The sequence below is a fragment of the Euprymna scolopes genome, chromosome 1, assembly GCF_053919585.1.
Source record: "Euprymna scolopes isolate OS-2025 chromosome 1, ASM5391958v1, whole genome shotgun sequence".
Taxonomy (NCBI): domain Eukaryota; kingdom Metazoa; phylum Mollusca; class Cephalopoda; order Sepiida; family Sepiolidae; genus Euprymna; species Euprymna scolopes.
This window is the reverse complement of record NC_136482.1, coordinates 18,190,871-18,213,813: the sequence shown is the minus strand read 5'-3', so window position 1 is coordinate 18,213,813 and position 22,943 is coordinate 18,190,871.

The window sequence follows — 22,943 nt, the reverse complement described above, 5'->3', positions numbered from 1 at the left end:
CAACTATGCCAAGTCTAAGCTCATTTCTTTTAATAATTTCAAGAAACCTTCACAACCACCAATAGCTATAGCTAAAAATACATCACGATCAAACTATTCGGTTTAACCTTTACAAAGAACATGAGTTGGAATTGATAAATTGAGAGCATTGCCAATGCTGCTACGAAGAAGGTGGGCTCTCTCTACCTTGCTAGAAAATTAATTTCGGCTGAAAGTATTATGTACCTCTACAAGGCCACCATTCGCTCGTGTATGGAGTATTGTTGTCACATTTGAGCTGGTGCATCTACTACCATTCACTAACTATTGGACACGGTCCAATAGAGTCTCGAAACTGATAGCTTAGTAACTGCCATCTAAGCTTCCTCTGTCCCATCGACGAAATATTGCATCCCTCTGCCTGTTTTACAAGTATGTTTTTTACTGTGGGTGCCCCGACAGACAACAAGCCCTTGATCACACTCGATGTAAGTACCCCGGACAAACCTTACAAGCAGCAAATCCCACCCCTACACAGTAGATCCCTAGATGTAAGGGAGCCTCTGCTTTAATAGCTTTTTTCCCCAGAACTGCTAGACTTTGGAATTCCTTTCCGAGTGGCTTATTCCCCAACTGTACTGACATGCAGAAGTTCGAGTGTAATGATAAGAGGCATCTGTCTACTTATCTTCTTACATAGTATCTCTCAAAATTATGTCCTTGATAGTAGCCCCTCTACATCAAAGTGGCAGATGCCTAATTTGAGGTGAAAACGTAATAAAAAATGCGGAGATGTAAAAATAATTACAGTCTGATTTAAGGAAAATAACTATTATATAAAGGCATTATAAAGTAGTGGTTGATGTGCAGAAATCAGAAGCCCACAGTATTAATGCTGGTGTCCCTCAAGGGTCCATCCTGTGCCCAATCCTCTTCCTGATCTACATCAATGATCTCTCAAAAACACATACTTAAATCATTCGTTGACATCTATGCTGATAACACAACCATCCATGGCAACACATCAAAGGCCGTAAATGACAAAGTTCTCTCTGATTCTCTCTCCTCTGATCTTCAGCACGTGGTACAATGGGGGAAGAGGAGGTTGGTTACATTTAATGCATCTAAAACCAATCTTCTATCTTTACATCATCAACGCTCTGATCCCTATCGTGCATCGGTTAAAATTGATGGCTCTCGTCTTGGAGAGGCTCCGTGTTTTGACAAGCTTCTGCGATTGACCTTTACTCCTGATCTGAAATGGAACACGTACATCAAGTCTCTTGCCAAGGTCGCTGGAAAAATGGCGGGATCCTTCTGTCGCTCCAGTAGATATCTCACTGCTGATGACATTCTCTATCTATATAAAAGCCAAGTACGTCCAAGGATGGAGTACTGCTGCGATATCTGGGCAGGAGCTGCTAGAAACAGTCCATCCTTCCTTGACAGAGTACAAAATAGATTTCGTAGCCTAGTGGAGGATTCCCTTTTTTCTTCCCTGCAACCTCTCTCACAGAAGGGACGTTGCGAGGCTGTCGTTGTTTTATCGTTATTTCCAATGGGAAATACTCGTCTGAGCTCTAGTCTCCCCATGCCAATTTTTCACGAAAAACACACGTCTAGCTGAAACCACTGTCAGTAATTTTCCTCACTCTTTATCTGTGCCTAAATCAAGACGTAGATTCCATGAACAAAGCTCTTTCTTAGAACTGCACGCCTGTGGAACTCTCTTTCGTTTACCTGTTTCCCACCTGACTACTACTTGGATGTCTTCAAGTCCAACATAAACAAATTCCTGATAAACCGCCCCTTAAGTAAGCCACTTTATCAAATCTCCATTACTAACGATTACTACGATATTGTCCCATTGATTACTATACACGCAATAACACTTATCCCGGAGTGGCCTCCGGGCCTTGATAAGTGGTGACTTCCATGTAAAAAAAGAGAGCACGTGAGCAAGTTCGACAAATAAACATTAATCACAAAAAATTGTAATTTTGGAGAATAAGTGTTCACATGGAGCACACATGCGGCGTTTAATGCAACTATCAGGGCTGAAGTCGCAAATACTATGTTGAATGAGCATACAGAAAACAGAGATGTTGTTTTTCAGTTGAGACAATGTGATCTAAAGTGAATTTCCGAGTCACATACAATCTTATGATCCGTTGATGTATCCTTTTAATGTTTCCAGATGACTACCCTATATATTATTAAGGATGAAATAGTTGTATATTTACGCAACTGCAGTTTTACACTTTCAATATAATGCGCATAGAAAGGAATAATATCTTGCTCGAAAGGCGACTCTTCTAGTAAATTTTCGTAAATACATGCACAGGCATCACCGCATTATCAAGGCTAAGAGGTCACTCGAGTATAAGGGTTAAAGAGTGTACAGTATAAATTGGACAATATAGTAATCATTAGTAATGAAAATGCGGTAAATAAATTCTCAATCGAAATAAAAATAAAATTGCGCTTCCTGTAAACTATACTCACTATCTTCTTGCGAAAAGGGCAGACTCAATGGCCGTTGTGAGATGCTATGATAGAAAAGATTATTTTCTCACTATAAAATCTTATTTACACTGGCCATAAATTAGTGCAAATGTGGATGCTGGAAAAGAAAGTTATGATCGAATATAAATTCTTGGAAGAATGTTTAGATTAATAGTTACAAAAATATGGATTATCTATAATATAAATCTCACCTGTCTTTTTAAATGAATGAATGTATGTATGTATGTATGTATGTATGTTTAAAACTTTCGACAGACGCGACGGATTTTCACAAGATCGGTATCGTTTTAGAGCTCGACCCTTTGGAGAACACATATCGAAAACTTTGCCTAACATATTAATTCCATGATCTTCAATTGAGAACTTTTCTACAGGGAGGGGTCGCTTTTTTCGCCGATATTTTTGTACGTAACCCCCTCTTTTCGATTGACTAGCCTTAATATAAACCTTCGCAACTTCCGGTTTTGCGATGGACGCAATGGCAAAGACGCCGCGTTGTTTTCACATTCTTTTCCTCCTTCGCGTAACGGGTTCGAGCCTGCCTGCCGGTATACTAACACCTTTTCTTCTCTTTTTTTGCTAGGCCGGGCCCTAAGAAAAACAGAAAATGGATGATTGGTAGTTTGCAATCATGGTTGTATAATATTTAGTGCATTTTTTTCGTCATTTTTTTTTGTCATTTTTTTGTCATTTTTTTCTGGATATTTTTTCTGGAATTTTTTTTTGTCATTTTTTTTATGGATAGTTTTTTTGGGTCATCTTTTATAGTTATTTGTCATTTTTTCTAGATAGTTTTCTTTGGTCATTATTTTTGGATAGTTTTTTTTGCCAGTTTTTTTCTGGATAGTTTTTTTTGCTCATTTTTTCATATTTTGTTTGGGTCATTTTTCATAGTCTTTTTGTCATGTTTTTCTGTCTAATTTTCTTTGGTCATTATTTTTGGAAAGTTTTTTTTGTCATTTATTTTCTGGATAGGTTTTTTGGGTCATATTTTTGGAGAGCTTTTTTTGTTTTGTTTTTCAGGATAGTTTTTTTTGTTATTTTTTTCTGGATAGTTTTTTTGCCATTTTTTTATAGTTTTTTTCGTAACTTTTTTCTGGATAGTTTTTTGGTCATTATTTTTTAATAGTTTTTTTCATTTTTTTTCTGGATAGTTTTTTATCATTATTTTTGGATAGTTTTTTGTAATTTTTTTCTGGATAATTTTTTTTGTAATTTTTTTTTGTATAGTGTATTGGGTCATTTGTTTTAGATAGTTTGTTTTTGTCATTTTTTTATCGATAGTTGTTTTGGGTAATTTTTTCTGGATATTTTATTTTTGTCATTTTTTTCTGCATAGTTACTCAGAGAAGAAGCATATAATTTATCAATTTCCAGAGAAATTCCTTCACAAAAGGAAGAGAAAGTTCTCCCTTATATGGTTGTGAAACACATAGTTCCTGACCCATCAGTTCCTCTAAGTAAGCGTATTTATGTATTATAGTCAATATATATATATATATATATATATATATATATATATAATGTCATATTTATATTGCCTTAATTGCTACGTCGCTCCTCTGCTTTCAAATGGAAATGTCATGTACAGATTTTCGTTCCTTTTTTATATCTGACTATATATATTAACGTTCAGTCACGCTTACGAAATGTACTATTGAATCTTGACTTTCTAGGATTAGACATTTTGTAATTATATGCATGCAAATTTTCGAAAATGTTGATTAAATGGTCGCATTTAAATTAATGGGATTCTTCCTCGCATATATTCCCTCTCAAAATAAACCAAACGGAATGATATGATAATCTGTACTTCTCAATCTTGCTAGAGGGCAACAATAAAAAAAAAATGGTTGGTTCTCCGCCGTGGACACTTCAGTTAATCCTTTGGAAACGTTACCGATTTTGCCGTCATCTTTTTTTTTTTTTCGCGTTGATGCCTCGAGAAGTCTTATTCTCATGCGCTGATTTCTGCTTAAAGATGTCCCCCACAGCAAATTAATTACGTAAACACTTCCCGAACAGCATGGCTTGCTATAATAGCAAAGCGAATTTTACCATTCTTGGAATGTAGATTGGGAATGAAAAGACTAAGGAAGGAAAAAAATGAATAAACAAAAGAGAAGAAAAACGAAAAAAAAAAAAACGCGTGCGCGAGATAGAGAGTCAAAGAGAACGGGCGCAAAAAAAAAAGAAAGAAAGTGAGAAACGAAGAGACGGAGAGAGAGAGAGGGCGAAAGAGCGCGAAGAAACACTCGCAATTTTTCACTTCATTTCTATTGTGTCAAATGCTCAAATAAAGGAAAGGAATGGACTACGACAAGATTATTTGTATATTTTTAATCATTTATCTTGCTTACAATATTCGGTTGTGCTCAGATCTATATTCAGACACGATGGATGTGCCAAATGAAATACCTCCTATCTTTTATTCTGCTTGAATGGATCAGAAAATATTGTAAATTACATTTTTATTATGACTGAACTTATGCATTTATGACCTTAAAGTTCATATTTCCGTTATAGACATTTACGGTGTAAGATTTTAAGAAGACAATTTCTGTTATGGACGTGTGGCAGTATATACATTTTATGAAGAAAAAATTGACCCAATTAGTATTCAGCGGTGATTAGCGAACGTTTACGAAACCGATTCAATTGATGTCAGCAGAGAAAAGAAATGGGTTCGTGTATTTTACTGTGACGACAGAGCTGTAAGTAACAAAGACCGCCCTGGACTTTAAAGCTTAAGCATCAGAAGAATTTGATATTAGTAGATTAAGAATGGGGGTGACTATATAGAAAAATAAAGCGTGATGCATAAAAGGTCGTTCATTTAAATGGTACTATTTCTCTCTTCGTAGATCTTCAACACTTTAGTTTTAGAGTTAAAAAAATAGGAGGCCTTTCTTTTGGAATGGCCTCGTATATGCATCCAATATTATGGAAATGCAATACGTAATATGACACAACATTTCGATTTTCACTTCAGCAGAGCTTGACAAATATATCTGTTATTTGGATTATTCAGTTGATTGTTCTCATTATCAAGGCCCGAAAGCATCTGGGGGATATGGGTTTATGCATGTACAGTAGTCATCAGGAAAATCGATATTAGAGGGAATTTGATATAATTTGATTATTTAAGGAGACGACTGAACAAAACCTTTTTTTTTACATTGGACTTGAAGACAACCGTATTGTAGTCGGATGGAAAACAGGCGAGATGTACAGAGTTTAACAGTCGAGCAGGTCTAGGAATAAAGCTTTGTTAATGGAATCCACGTTTATATTTAGAAACAGATAGAGAAAGAGAGGGGAAACTGTTGGTAGTGGTTGCAGATGGATGGTATTTTTGAAAAGCTTGACGAAGGGATAAATAGATTGGATGAAAATAACGATAGAGCAGAGGAAGACTAGCAACGTCTCTTCTTTGCGAAAAAGGTTTCTGGGAAGAAGAAAGGGCATCATCTAACAGGTATCGAAGCCGGTTTTGAACTCGACCAAGGCAGGATAATGTCATACGAGCAGCTCCACTCCAGATGTGAAAATAGTACTCCATACTAGGATGTACTTAGCTCCTATACAGGTAGATGATTGCATCAGAAATGCAATATCTACTGGAGCGGTAAATGATCAAACCATTTTTCCCGGCGAGCTAGGCAACGGATATAGTGTATGTTCGTTTCTGATCAGGAGAGAATGCCAGCCCCAGATTCGCTAATCCTGTGTGATATTACAGTTAGAACATCATTTGTAGATATAGCAGGGCAGAAACCGTATTGCATGTCACTGAGTAGGTTGTATTTGGTGACACAGATTAAACACAGATTCCAGCAGTTTACTCAAGACGCATCGCAGACTGATTGGTCTCTACTCAGAGAAAGATGACTGATCTTCTGAATTTTTAAATACGGCGAAAACTAATGGATTTCCAGGGTGGTGGGAAAGATTTCTCGTAAATACAACGTTTAAACAACATTGTAAATATAGGATCTAGTTCTGATTGAATTTTTTTTAGCACTATAATGTTCTGATATGAATCTCGTGAAAATCTGTCGCATCTGTAGAAAGTTTAAGGCATACATGCATACATACATACTTACTTACATACATGATGGAAGCAAATTCGCTTTCGAACATTACCATTACTCGATATAACAGTGTATCTAATTTATATCGAGCAATGCTTCAGCATGAAGATTGTTATAGTGGGGAAAGGCTTTGCACCGAGACAATCCCACTCTCTAAACAGCTTCCACATTGATCCAAAAGGAAGAGCAAGTCTACATCATGGGATGCAGCAGTCATCGCAGGTTTTATATCAGAGTTTTCCTTCTCCTAGGTAGGTTGCCTTCACTACGGCTTACAGAGCCCTTTCCACCCACAATGCCATATTCCACACGCCGGTGGGTCATATATGTCGCAGCTTACAGGGCTAAGCTCCTCTGGAGGTTTCTGTCAGGGTTACCTCACCCTTAGCCTTTGGTTAAATAACCTTGGCCCATAAGCTTCTGGGTTTGACCTTTACTCCTGATCTGAAATGGAACACGTACATCAAGTCTCTTGCCAAGGTCGCTGGAAAGATGGTGGGATCCTTCTACCGCTCCAGAAGATATCTCACTGCTGATGCAAGTCTCTATCTATATAAAAGCCAAGTACGTCCAAGGATGGAATACTGTTGCCATATCTGGGCAGGAGCTGCTAAAAACAGCCTATCCTGCCTTGACAGAGTACAAAATAGACTTCGTGGCTTAGTGGGGGATGCCCTTTTCTCTACCCTGCAACCTCTATCCCACAAAAGAAACGTTGCGAGCCTGTCCTTGTTTTATCGTTATTTCCATGGCAGATGCTCGTCTGAACTCCAATCTCTGGTCCCCCCTCGCCAATCTTTCACGAAAAACACCCGTCTAGCTGAATCCACTGTGAAAAATTTCCCCCACTCTATATCTGTGCCTAAATCAAAACGCGGATTCCATGAACAAAGCTTCTTTCTTAGAACTGCACGCCTGTGGAACTCTGTTCCGTCTGCCTGCTTTCCACCGGACTACAACTTGGATGTGTTCAAGTCCAACGTTAACAAATTCCTAATGAACCGCCCCCTTAAGTAAACACTTCATCAAATCTCCACACTAACGTAATGTACTTGCAATAACCCTTATCCCTGAGTGGCTTCCGGGCCTTGATAAGTGGTGATCACTGTGCAAAAAAAAAGGTCCAGTTATACTGCACAGGACACTCGCTGTTCATCATAGCCCCGTCTGCGTGGCAGTGGTCACGACGTGCACGTGGGGTTGATTTGTCTGTGAGAAGCACAGAAAGACGCTAAGAAATCTGTGTGCTTTTAACACGCGTCCACACCAGACCTTGACCACCGTATGCATACACATACATACATACACACATACATACATACCTACATTTAAATAGACAGATGAGATTTATATTATAGATGATATTTAACCGACACCAATGGCGTTTAAAAAGATGTAAGCTTTATTTTGTTCAAGTTTTTAGTTATTTTCTGTTTGATTTTCGTACATAAAAATCGATGTGTGCTATGCTTCTATAAATCTAACCTATTTTAGGAAAATGGTAGCAAGTGGTATATTAAATAGTAGGGGACTCTAATGTCCTCCCTCTAATATGTTTCGACCTAGCAACGTCCAGTATATAAGCTAATATCTACTACAAATCACTTTGTGTCTATAGATGAGTTCGTTCTCTATGGACTCCACAATGGATGAGCCGTTTTTTGCAATTTCACTCAAATGTATTTTATGTATCTAGGAATGGTCTAAGATAAGTTTTTTTTTATCGGAACACTGCTTCCAAAAAATCCTATAACATAAGAAACAGTTTATAAATTTTACACCGATATACAGCCTGAGATAATAAGTTCATTTGAGAAGTTTTATCACCACACAAACAGAAGGGTCCTGCGTATAATGCCAACAGTATGCTCTTTGATAACATAGGGGCTCATTGTAAATATCCGTTTTAGTTTAAATCACAATAAAACCGTAGTACTTGACTTTTGCATTTTCAACTTTAATTCAGGCCAGTATATAACAATGAAAATAACGGTAGGGAAGAGACAGACTAGCAACTTATCTCCTATGTGAAGGAATTTGGCAAAATATTAAAATGGCATCATTTATCAGGCATCGAAACCGGATTTGGACTATGTCAAGGCAATATATGATCTGAGCAGTTCATACCCGGATGTTGAAACGGTACTTCATCCTAGGGCTATTTAGCTCTTACACAATTAGAAGATTGCGTCCTGAATGAGATACATTCTGGAGTGGTTGCATGGCGCAACCATTTTTTTCCAACGGCTTTGGCAACGGTGTTGATATACGTTTTCTTTTTCAGATCAGACGTAAAGGTCAGTCCCAACAGATCGTCGGATCAGGATGCATCTAAGAGGCAAGAGTCATTCATATTAATTGGGATCAAGTGGTGATCTAAGCATTAGTGTTGAAAGGATAGAAGTTTGGTTCTGAATGCGTTAAAATTTACTGCCAACTTTTTTCCCTATTCCACTATATGCCCATAACCGAAAGAGGGAGACTCAGAGAGATCAAGGTCGTTGGTTTTCTATTAAGTGTTGCCGTAGATGTTAGTGTCGTCCGCGAATATCTCGACGGATGAAATTAGAATGTAGGTGATGATAAGGAAGAGAGTGAGACTTAGAATAGATCCTACGGGCACACCAGCATTAATACTTGTGGATTTGTAAATTGACTAGTTATATAAACTTACTACTTATATAAACCTATTAAAGGACAAGGACTCGATGTCTGAGCAGACATATTTAGTTACTCTATAGCTGAAGATTTTGTGAAGTAAACTTGTAAGCATAAACCTATAAAATGTATTTGGTATGTCAAAAGCCTTTGTTAAGTGAGATAACCCCATCAATAAATTCACTGATCCTATACAAAATTACAGTTGGCACATCAGCTGTATGTCCTACATGACGGAAAAGGATATTGATTGTCATTGAAATGGGTGTTTTTGTTTAGGTGGTTGAAAATTTCCATAATAAACAGAGATTAAAGCAACATACTCATGGCACACAGAAGACTACTTGTACTTTAGACAGAAGAAGAAGACCAATTTTCAATTTTTCCAAACACTGGGTAAAATAATGAAAATTTCCCAAAGAGTTGGGAAACATTTACACTTTGAGTATGGATTGAATAGATGTGTAAGTATTGGTTGGTTCCGGTTGCGTCTTTTGGAGTATTATTACTGAAATATTGTAAGGTCCGGCTCCTTTGCTTGCATCAATCAATGTTCTTATGATTCAGGCAATATCACAGGAATATATATATATATATATATATATATATATATATATATATATATATATATATATATATATATAAATAAGGGTGTGGTCACCAACAATGTGTATTTTTTAACATTATTTTATTATTCGGTGTTTTGGTTTTTCATTGGAAATTATGTTTAGATCATTTTAATAATGTTTTTTAAATCATTGAAATTATTTTAAACGCGTTTCAGACGTTCTGTGAAGCGTCCTTTTCAGAAAGTATTTTAAATGATTAGAATATATTCAAGACGTGTTAAAAATGAAAAGAACATTTTCGTAGTTCATTTGAAATGTTCCGAGAGGTGGAAACATGTGTACACGATTCTACTTTTCATTCGTATGTCCAATATATATATATATATATATATATATATATATATATATATATATATATTGGACAATTTTTATTACTGGTTCATTGGGCTGGACTGATGTCTTATGTGTCTCTCTCTCTCTCTCTCTCTCTCTCTGCTTGTGTTTCTGTTTATTTTTCTTTGTTTTTTCTCATTTTTTCCTTTTTTACTGTTGCGTTTATGGGGGTGAGGGGGCCGTTGGTACTTGGTCAGCTGAGTGCATAGGGTAGGATGTGCGTGTGTGTGTTTTACTTTTTTTGGTTTGAAGAATGTATGTTCTGTTTTATAGTATTATAAAGTTATTTGGTTCCCTATGAAGGTAACGGTGATTCAAGGTCGTTACTAATGTGTGTGGTAGGGGAAAGCTCCTCTGAACTAAGGATAGGGGTGTTTTCATTCAATTTTGATATTTATTTTTTGAATTCTTAGGTTTTAGTATTGTGATTTTTCGTTGCAGTCTTGGACTGTTCGGGTATTCTTAATATTATGTTTGTTTAGATAAAGAGGTGTATTAATAAATATATGTAGGGGATTTTTCAATGTTTCTATTATTTGTCTCCCAATGTGGGTATGGCCAGACCCACGATGGGTTCTTAGTGTTGGGAAGATCTCGTTCCCCAGAGGAAAAGGGCCACTTGGAGGAGTATAGGTATGGGAGGAGAGATGATAGAAGGGATGATTGTTATCTCAGTCATAAAGGAGTTCTCCTATACGGACTGAGGGGGGAGTGAGGTGTTGGAACAGATATTACACTATGGATCTAGGTGTTTCCTAGTGTTGTTAGTTTCGAGGCTAAGTAGGGTTGGTATTGTTCAATGTGTTTTATTAGAGACAGGGGTGTTATGTCTGTGTGTGGCTGTATGCGTGCATGTGCGTGTGTGTTTTAATGTGTCGGTTCTGATTTATGTGTGAGTGTGCATATGTATATGTACGTGCATGCGAGTGTGCCTTGCATTTCATGTTTTTGTGTGTTGATATTAAGCCCTGTTTAGTTCGGGAGTGAATCTTGTTATAAAATTTCTTACCTGTGTAAGTAAATAGAAATAATTGCCTGTTTGGAAGATTGGCATTATCTTGACGCTATTTCCACTGCATGTGTGTACGTGTTTTTAAACATAGAGGTGTCTGTTATCTGCAAGTTTGATGTTACTCTCATGTAAGGCCACTCTATTGCTGAAATTTTTGTTGACGCCTATGTAGGATTTGTTGCATGCTGTGAATCTTAGTGCATAATCTACATTTCTGGAGGTGCAATTTAGATCCTTTTTCATTTTGAATGTTTGTGTTGGGTTTTTGAATGTGTATGTGTTTCCTTCTATTATTATGTCACATACTCCACATCGCGGTTTGTTGCATTTTATAACCCCTTTTGTAGTGTGTGGAAGGAGTTTTGAGGAAGTTAGGATGTGTTTTAGGTTTTTGGGTTGGCGTTTGCTTTTTACTATTTTTGTTGTTTTAAGGATGTTGTTGAGTTTGTCGTTCTGATTGAGGAGGATAAGGGTTTTTCTTATCTGTGTAAATAGTTCTGGGCTGTTTGTGTTGAGTGTGGAGACGTATGCTAAAATTTGTTCTTTGTTGTGTTCTTTTGGGATTCTTATTTAGTCTATTGGAATTTTTCAGCCAGTTCAATATATTTCAGTATTAGTGGTAGTGGATATCCTCTTTTCCGCAGGGGTATTTGTAGTTCATTCAGTCTAGTCGAACGGAGGTGTCTGTCTGTTTTTTTTTGTGTTTTTTTTTACACAGTGGTCACCACTTAGCAAGGCCCGGAAGCCACTCAGGGATAAGGGTTACTGCAAGTACATTACGTCAGTGGGGAGATTTGATGAAGTGTTTACTTAAGGGGGCAGTTCATTAGGAATTTGTTAACGTTGGACTTGAACACATCCAAGTTGTAGTCAGGTGGGAAGCAGGCAGACGGAACAGACTTCCACAGGCGTGCAGTTCTAAGAAAGAAGCTTTGTTCATGGAATCCACGTTTTAATTTAGGCACAGATAAAAAGTGGGGGAAATTTTTCACAGTGGATTCGGCTAGACGGGTGTTTTTCGTGAAAGATTGGCGAGGGGGGACCAGAGATTGGAGTTAAAATGAGCACCTTCCATGGAAATAACGATAAAACAAAGATAGGCTCGCAACGTCTCTTCTGTGGGATAGAGGTTGCAGGGTAGAGAAAAGGGCATCCCCCACTAAGCCACGAAGTCTATTTTGTACTCTGTCAAGGCAGGATAGGCTGTTTTTAGCAGCTCCTGCCCAGATATGGCAGAAGTATTCCATCCTTGGACGTCCTTGGCTTTTATATAGATAGGGAATTGCATCAGTAGTGAGATATCTTCTGGAGCAGAGGAAGGATCCCACCATCTTTCCAGCAACTTTGGCAGCAGGCTTGATGTACGTGTTCAATTTCAGATCAGGAGTAAAGGTCAAACCCAGAAGCTTGTACAAACACGGGGCCTCACCCAGACGAGAGCCATCCATCCCAACTGATGCCAGATGGGGATCAGAGCGTTGATGATGTAAGGATAGTTGTTTGGTTTTGATGCATTAAAGGTAACACACCAAGTCCTCCCCAACTGAACCACGCGCTCGAGATCAGACGAGAGAGAATCAGAGAGAACTTTGTCATTTACAGCCTTTGATGTGTTGCCGTAGATGGTCGTGTCATTAGCATAGATGGCAACGAATGATTTAAGTGTGTGTTTAGGGAGGTCATTGATGTAGATCAGGAAGAGTGTTGGGCCCAGGATTAACTCCTGAGGGACTCCAGCATTAATACTGCAGGCCTCTGATTTTTGTCCATCGAACACTACTCTTACGAGCCTATCGGAGAGAAATGATTTAATGATTGAGAAAACATTTCAAGTTATACCGTAGCTGGGAATATTGTGAAGTAGACCCTTATGCCATACCTGGTCGAAGGCTTTTGATATGTCAAGAGCAATTGCCCTAGGAAAAAAGCCTTTGTCATGAGATTCATTAATCCTGTGAGATATAACCGTCAGCACATCTGCGGTAGATCTTGCAGAACGGAAACTATATTGCGTGTCACTAAGAAGAATATTTCTGCTGATGTGGTTGACTATTTCTCTATTTAATAAGAATTGCAGCAACTTACTCATAACACACAGGAGACTTATTGGTCTGTACTGAGAGGGAGATGACTTATCACCTGAATTCTTAAATACATGGCAAACTGATGAGGTCTTCCAGGGAGTCGGAAAGCACTTCTCCTTAAGGCAGCGCTTAAACAGTTTCGTAAGTATGGGAGCAAGTTCTGGTTTAAGATTTTTTAACACTATAATTGGGATGCCGTCAGGGCCAGTGCTTTACTGGAATCAATGTTCTTGATTAGCATGGCGAGCTCCTGCACGGATATTTGTATGTTACCTCGCGTGTTCTGTGTTATAGGAGGAAATATAGGGAGTTGATGGCCTTCGTCGCATAGGGTAGAATTAGCTGCAAAGTTCTTTGCAAATAGTTTGGCCTTGTCTGACGCTTACGAGATGACCTCTGGTCCATTGATAATGGTTGGGATAGATCGCACACTTCTGTTCAGGATCCTATTTGTTATTTGTCAAAACTGGTGGGAACCAAGCCGCTGATCAGCTACCTTGGATTTAACAGACTGGGCATATAGCTTTCTAGCATTTTTTATTACTCTTTTACAGTGGTTGCTGGCAGTCCTAAAAGCAGCTTTAGTCTCAGTGCATCTATTACGTTGGTAGCTATGGAAAAAAGTGATTTCTGTGCGCGATAGCAGCAGCACATTTTGGGGAGAACCATGGCTGGCTGGCTGGCTGGTAGGTTTTTGTTGGAATTTTTTAGATGGTATGAATTGGTCTATGCCTACAATTAACCATTCGGTCAGATCTGATACTATAGAGGACACTTCCTTTTTAAACATGGAGTGCAGATGTAAATCATATATGAATGTACGGAAGCTATCCCAGTCAGCCATAGAGTATCGGTATACAGTACGGTGGAGGGGTACGTCTGGGGACTTATTACATTTCGTTTTTATCTTAACTGATACAACGGAGGTGTCGGAGGATCCTTGAGGTGAATGAACGGAACATGTACATAGCTCAGGAGAAGTTGAGAGAAAAAGGTCTAAGAGGCTTGCATATTGACCGGGGGTATCGGGCACACGGGTGGGTTCGCGAACAATTTGAGCGAGGTCATAAGCAATGGCAGAATTATGACAAAACCTCCCCTCATCGTCTGTCTTATTTGAATGGGTCAGCTATTCCACGTTATGGACGTTGTAGTCACCATGTGGATGTTAGCCGAGGGATGTGCAGACAGGATGTGGTCTATTTTCTCAGATATGCCTTTAAAGATAGTAACTACGCTGTTGTGGGGCCGATAGCGGGCAAATATAAATGCAGTGGTGTTAGCAGGTGCAACCCGGAAGCACATATAGGGTAAGTTAGGATCTTCTCTAGAGATATCCCTGCCACACGGGAAGCCATCGTTTATGTAGGCACATATTCCATGCTCATGGCGATCTTGGGGGTCAGATTTAGCTGTTAAATTAGAGTATCCGTTAATTATGAACTCATCTAGGGAAGTGGTCGGCCCTATTCCAGTTTCGCTTAGAAATAATACGTTCGGTTTCGTCTCCTGTAATTGGGTTTCAACCTCTGGAAGGTTGGAACGTAGACCCCTGATGTTGGAGAAGAAGACCTGGTAGTAGGGGTCTACGTTGGAAGATGGGGTTCTAGGTTTATTCGAGTTTTTATTCTGGAGATATTTCATGTTGAGGTTTTGGGATTTGTGGAACAGGTCGGCATATTGGTTTATAGCAGTACAGAGAGAGAAAGGAAAAGAGAAAATGACAGGAATTTTTTTGTAGCACACGAAAAGGTAAAGCAGTAACAATTAACCACTAGTATGGCATCGAGAGGCCCCACCAGAGACTACTGCACGGTCCAGATCCACTCACCAAATGGCAATACAACAGTCCCAGTACTTTGCGCCTGCTGATAGGACAGCCTCCTTAGTGGTTAATCCAAGGTTCGGGTCCCGGACTATCAGGCGGATAACGTCAGTCCAGACAAAACGTTTACCTCCAGCACCCTTACTAGTGACATGGGCACAAGGACAGACATAGAGACAGAAAAATTTCCGACATCTCAGACTACTGTCCACCAAGTACTACCACTCTTTAAGCAGCTTTTTCCTCACCGTTTGTCAGAAAAATCACTCATTGAATGAGGACTGAGGGACAAAAAAGAGAAGCGAGAGTTACTGGAGCTGCCGATAACACATCCACTGTATTATCTACTCTCCATTAAAAAAGGGGGAGGGGAATGGGTACAAGTTACTTATTTATATCTAAGTAGTAAGTCCGGTGCTAAGTTATCAATTCAGGACACTTTTGATGATAATCTCCCCTCCCATATTAATGGGTGGAAGTTTGTTATTATATATCTCGAGTTTGAATAATGGACCTTCACCTTTATAATTAAAATCCAATAATTAACAATTTGTAAAGTCGGCTTAATATTGATTTACATTCGAGTTTAGATAATTATTCAAGGTTTTAATTTAGGAGGTTCGTTTTCATAGGTGACTTTTTCTTTGCTAATGTCACTGTATTATATTTCGGATATAATAGAAAATAAGACTAACTATATTAGATGGTTTGATTGGCCAGCCAGGAAGCAAGCATTTTCAATATAGGCAAGCTTGCGGTAATAGTATATATTAAGTATATTACTTAAATAAAGTCCTAACTTCATCTTCTCTAATAGTGAAAAAAAAACTGTTACTATGGTGCAGACTTTACGTGCTAGGGAGTAGGCTATTGATTTAGACAGTTTTTAGGATGGTGGCTTTTGAAGTGGAGGTATTGTTCAGTGTCTGTGGGTTTGTGGTAAATGTCTGTAATTATGTTGTTGGTTAGGATGTATAGGAAAGGTAGTTCTGTGGGGCTTTGTTCTAGTGTGAAGTTTATTTTTAGGTGTAGATTTTGTATCAAAGTGTGGAGTTATGTGATATCCCCCCATGTGGTCCTCCAGAGGATAAAGCAGTCGTCTAGGTATCTTTTCAAAGATTTTAATAACAGTGTTTTTATATTGTGCCCGTATTTCTGTTCTATCCTTTCATAAAATGTCTCTTCCAGGAAGGCGAGTGTAAGGGTGGCATATATTGGTGCCATTTTAGTACCCTTTGCTGTGCCTAGTATTTGGATGTAGTTTTCATTATTGAATTGGAAGGAGTTGTTATTGAGGATTATATCAATGCTGTCAATCACGAATTGTTTGTTGAATCTGGGGTGTAAAGTCTGTGTATGTTTGTCAATCCAATATATATATATACATATATATATATATATATATATATATATATATATATATATATATATATATAAACGTAATTTAGTTTATTTTAAAGTTTATGGGTAATTCGGGAGTAAGGTGACTCTGATTGCGCAGATGTTTTGGCAAAAGGTTTGGTTTGTCATATACTGAGAAAATCACCTCCGGCTCGTTGATTATGTTGAGAAAAAAATCATGCGCACTGTTCAAAATTTTGTTATATGTCAAAACTCATAGGAACTAAGCCCCTGTTCTTTTACTTTTATATTAAGAGACTGATCATGATTCGCTCGCGTTTTCTATAATTCTTTTGCAGTGGTTACTATCAGTTTTAGAGGCAACTTCAGTTTCAAAACACTAGTTAAGTTTAAAGCAGTTGAATAATGTTCAATGGCAGGAGCACATTCAGAGTTGTACAATAGTTTTTTTATCCAGTTTCTGTTCGAATTTCATGGACGATATGTAGCTGTTTATGGCAATGTTTAACCAATCAGTAAAAGCAAATGCTACAGAGAACGCATTCTTTAAAAAAATGGAGCCTATGAGTAGTTTCAATATGAATGTTCGCAAACTGTCTCAATCAGCCATCAAGTATCGATACATTGTTTTATAAAGAAGGGGTTTGTTGATTTTTTTATTGCCTTGTGTTTATATTAATTCAGAAAACAGAGTGATCAGATAATCCTGAGAAGATTTGAAAATTGTCCGTCAGTATCACGAATCCGAATGGGTTCCTTAGCAATCTGTGTTAGTCCATAAGCCAAGTAGACATCATAACAAAATCTCCCTTCGTCATACTTTTTTTTACAATAGAATCACCATATATCAAGGCCTAGAGGTAATTCGAGGATAGAGACTAGTAAATGCAACATGGTCAGTGAGATACCTTCAGACTGGTCCTTTTAGATGGGAATTGGAAGAATTTGACTGTTGAAGGGGACAGGATAGCAAGAACCTGTTTAAATTGGATTTTAAACTGACCATATTATAGTCATATGGGAAGCATGCCAGTGGAATAGAGTTGAATGTCTAGTGTACTTATCTGTTTTGTTTGTGGATATTGAAATCTCCACAGAATGGCTCAAGGATGAGTGGACAGGGTGTGATCAATTTGTTTAGATAGCATCTCCATCATTGTGCAAACGATAGAGGGCAAATATACATGCTGTACCCTTACTGGTGCTATTCTAAATCACATGAAAAAGATATTTGTGGTCTTCTATAGAGATTATCACCCTTTAATGTACTGCCGCTATTGCACATATTCCTTGCCAATGCGATATTGAGGATCGACTTTGAAATTAGAATGGCTTTTAATAGAGAAATCTGCTCAGTAAGCAATTAAGTTGATGCAACTTCCGCTCAAAAACAACAGTTCAGATTAGATTTTACGTTATTGTATTTTCACATCTGAAATGTTGGCACATAGGCACCCTGATCTAAGAGAAGGGGGCCTTGCAGTAGGGGGTGTGTTGTATTTTCTATGATTTTGTTGTTGGATTACTCATAATTAAATTGGAAGATTTCAGGAATAGCCAGCAGAGTTTTTAGAGCAAAGAAAAAAGTTAAAAAGAAGAAAAAAATTATAGACCGATGAATAGCAAAGGTTGTAGCAGTTCCTACTAATATAGTGTCGAGAGGGTGCACCATAAACTATGTTGTGATCCTAATTCTATTGACGAAATGGCAATGCAGTATCTAGGTGGTTTTAACCTGCTGATAAGACAGCGTTTTTGAAGCTAATGTAAAGTACGACTGGCTGGCTATCAGGCGAATAACGGCATCACAGGAAAACGTATACCGCGAGCGTCCTTAGTCGTGACATGATAATAAGAATCGAATAATTACTACCTGTATAAAGCTGCTGATCTAATGTACAACATTTTTTTTAATTTATTGAGAAGAAAGCCCTTATATTTATCTTTTAGGTACAGCCGAAATACAGATCTGACCCTAGAGTAAAGGACCACTGGTAGATTTAAATTCCCGCTGATTACATAGTATGACTCATGTGTATTTTAGTTAGTGACAAACTGAAATTAATAAATTATCGAAAGTATTTTTTAAATCTATTTTCTTCTCCTGAAAATACCTAAATGATCATCTTGAAATATTGGCCCGACTTACAAACGGTGCTACGGTTTCATTGACAGCAAATTAGTTTCGTTTTAATTTTATCTCTCAAGAAACTCATTAAAGATATACAATTTGATCCGACTCAAGTTCAGCGGATAAAACACTGATTATCGACATCCGACGAGACTTTCAGATGTTTCTTCATTAAAACCCTCTGCCTTCTAATCAATTGATCTGGCAGTCATCGGACTGATATGGATGATCGATCTAAGCCGACTGATTAAGTTTACGATCGGAGATTTCATACGAAAGATCAAAGGCAGAAAACCATTTTCAAGTATTATCCTACATTCTTAAATATCTCATTAAAAATGTGTAAATGGTTGTTTAGATTCTACTTGTATAAAACTGTTTAGAAACACAGAGCAGAACGATAAAATTGTAGCATTAGAAATTATAACATAATTCTATTTCTGTGTGAGGAAAACAAGTTTTTTGTTGATAACCATCTACTAGTTGGCCAGTTTCGTACAAATACCAAGAGAGGTAAGAGCCTTCTGCCATGGCTAAAAGTTCGACGAGCAAGATCGGAGATGTGGCGCTGTACTACCGATCTAAAACAAGACCATTGCAAGCACCCTCAAAATGCACCGCTGGATTGACGTGAATAACAGGGGCGTGCAAATAGTGATAAACACAAAGTTTCCGGCCACGGTTATAGTCCTTAATAAGGGCCACATCATGTCCCCTAAAATCTTCGAAGATTTTACGTCACCGGAACTCACGAATGAAACGTGTCCTTTTGAGGATAACGTAACGGAACTGAGAAGTCAAAAGATTAGTGTTGAGAGTCTAGGAGATGTCGGCAACCAGACAGACGTTCATTGATACGAGCGCCAAAAGCCGGGAAGCGAGGCTATCGAAAACAAGTGTTTGACACGTAAAGCCGAATCTGTCAAAACCCTGGGACACATCTGAAATAAATTTATATTCATAAAAATTAAATTTTTGTCCTGTAGTTCAGAATCTTCATGTAAAAAAAAAGTTTCAGGTATGTGTCATTGATTTATTGAGTTCGTATGATGTAAATTGTACAACAGCTCCTTAACGAAAGGTATGAAACTTCTTCAATATCTCCCCTTTATATTATATATCCCCGTTTCGAATACGCTCAACGTTATAACTGGCCCCCTCCTCCTCTTATTTAAACCAGCTTGACTAATTCGGTTTTTCCTATGTCGAAAACATGCCCGCCCACAACACCAAAGCTAGCTTGATCGCCGCTGTCCGCCCAGTATTCGCCGAGCTCCCGTCGGCGCTTGTGGAAAAGGCATGCTCTCAGTTCCAGACCCTTACCGAGGCGGTGATTGAGGCTGAAGGCGGCTACATTGAAAAGATGTTAGCTCTACTACTTCATCAAGTTACCTGAATTGATTTTTTCAATAAAAGTTTGAAAATAAAGCTGTGGTTTTGTTTTCTTTAGGGGGACACTTTTATTGTTCCACCTTGCATATTAAAACTAATTAACGATATTTAATGTTAGCATTTATACATTAATGTATAAAATATAAGCAGATTGTTGATTATTGACCAAGAAATGCCGAAGGTGTGCTTGTCAACGATTATTATGATTATTCAAAGGGTGGTTGGCAATAAACAGATCATATCAGTCATAGGAAGAGTAAAATACACCCAAAATAGAAATGCCATAAGATCGGAAAAGAGATCCGGCGTTACTAGAATAGAGGAATGGTAAGCGGGTAAAGACTGACCAAAGGAAAACATATAATAATAAGGAGGGGTTTGACCATTTCATTTGCGTATCATGTGTAAACATCTCACCCGTAAATATCTGAAACAGAAAAATAACACTTTCAGGTCAAGAAAGCGTAAGTGTAATCATCATAGCAATGCAATTTTCAATCGCCTCCTGATTAATTTGGGCGGAACAAAAATAGGAAGCAATATTTCTGGAACGCCCCTCTTATATAGAAGTTTGTGTGTGTAGAGCTGTACTGAAAGATATCTGTACAATTCAATTAACTACAATTTTAAATATATTTTCTTTTCTTTTCTGATTTCTATTTAGAAATACGTAAATATGTTCTTTTACAAGGGTTACAGACAATATCAATAAAAGAGGAAAGGTAGAATGGGTGAATGAAAGACGGACAATTTCGTGGTAAAGGTTAAAATAAATCAAATGAGAATTGAAAAAGTAGAAGAGAATATCATTTTTTGTAAATTTTCTCTTATTTAGGAGTTACCCCTTATCCAAGAACTAAGGCCACTCGAGGATAAGGCTTAATCAATGTAAGGTAATTGTAGTAATCATCAATGGTGTCAAGTGGGTAGAATTTGATTATTTATAGGGACGGCTTAAGAAGAACTTGTTTATATTGGATTTGAAGTTTACGATGTTGTATTCAACCGAGAAGCAGATTAGCAGAACTGTTACGCAATTGAGCAGGTCTTGGAAACATGCTTTGTTCTTGAAATCTGTGTTTGGATTAAGACATATATAGAGAGTGAGGGAAATCGTATCTTATGGTTGTGGTTTATCGCGTGTTTTTGTGAAAGATTAGCAAGAGGGAACAAGGATTACAATTCCGTCGAGCACTTGCCATTAAAATAATGATAGTATTAACTAAAGGTTTATATATACTATGTTAATGGAAAGTATGCAAATGCTGATGAAAGAACAAAAAACACAATAGTTCAAATACTCGTGAACATTAAGATAAAATTGTATAGGTGGAGAAAAGTTTTCCTTATCACTCCTCGAGTCATGATTTTAACAAAATTTAATGTGATGTGTAAGAAACCACGCAGTAAAAATTGTGAACTCATGACACATTAAATATGATATGAGCAAAAAAGTAACAGACCGGATTTTCCGGGAAAACATCGGTTACCCCCTAGGGGTGCCTTTCGGGTAAAAATAGTAAAAATTAATACTTTGTTATTATTAAAAATGTTGATACCTTGGATTTTTATAAAACTTTCTGAAAAGTTGTAACTAACTGATTTCTATATGGTTGTGTTTGTCTATACTTCGCGATAACTATTGGTGTGCCTCAGGAGCTCTTTTAAGGCTAATAAAAATACCCCATTTCTGGGACTATTAAAACCATATTTGTCCAATTTTTTTGTGTCTATTTAGCATTTTACATAGTGCTGAACTCAAGTATGAATATGTTAAAGCCTTTTGGGGCTAAATGGAGGAACAAATGATGGGCTTAGTCATTTCTTTTTTGGATGGCGCAGAACTTTAATTTACATATCAGGGTTAAATCTTCACCGTTTGTTCATTTTCACCAGGAGGGGCAAATGCTAAACTTAGTCATTTTTATGACGTCATCACTGAGCACTCACGAGTGGATCATGCATGCGTCACCTGTTCAGCCGTTTTTACCATTGTTGTTAAATAGAACATAATATTTGAAAAAAAGTGTAGAAGTCATAATTGTTATACATATGGGATTGTTATTGCATTTTTAGACCAAACAAACTTAATTTATTTTTTGTGTTCACGTATATTTCTCGCGCATAAACTGTTAAAATGGTGTATGTTGCTTTTAACTATGATAAACCTACATAAACAATAAATCGAAAATAAAATTCGATGGTCGGTAAGATATGTTTAATTGACTTCAAGTGAAATGAAATTTGCGATTGAAATGTATATGAGAAAATAGATTGTGATTTATTTTTCAAATGGTTAGCAGAACTTTTACATGAAATCAAAACAGAACACAGTATTTTATATTTTAATTACAGTATTATGTGACAGGCAAACATGTGTAGGCTACACTTACCGAAGATGAGAAATAAGAAAGAAAGACGCTAAAAAAAAGGAAAAAGAAAACATAGGGAAAAGGTTTTTAAAAACTACAAAGAAAAGTTAATAAAAAGTTCCTAAAAAAATAAGTAAAGTCTCCTTATAGAAACACAGTGAATAATTTCATTCTGAATTCAGTTTAAATGGCTGTGAATTGTCTAATATATATATATATATATATATATATATATGTATATATATATATATAGTAGTAAGTTATAAAAATATATAAAAATTAAAAAAAAAAACATTTAATCTAGATTTAAAATAGGTCAGGACACTAGATACTTACTCTCCCCGCCAAAACAGCACACACAAAGGAACGCGTGAACCGGAAGTCAACTGGGTCTTTGTTCTGTAAGTGCCTGCTCCTTGACTGATTAAGAGGGGTGCAATGGAAACTAGAAAGCTGATTGGCTAACTAAAAACACAATAGAAAGTCTGTATATAAAAATGCGAGATAACCACAAAATCCTCACAAAAGCCTGATGAATCCTAGCGT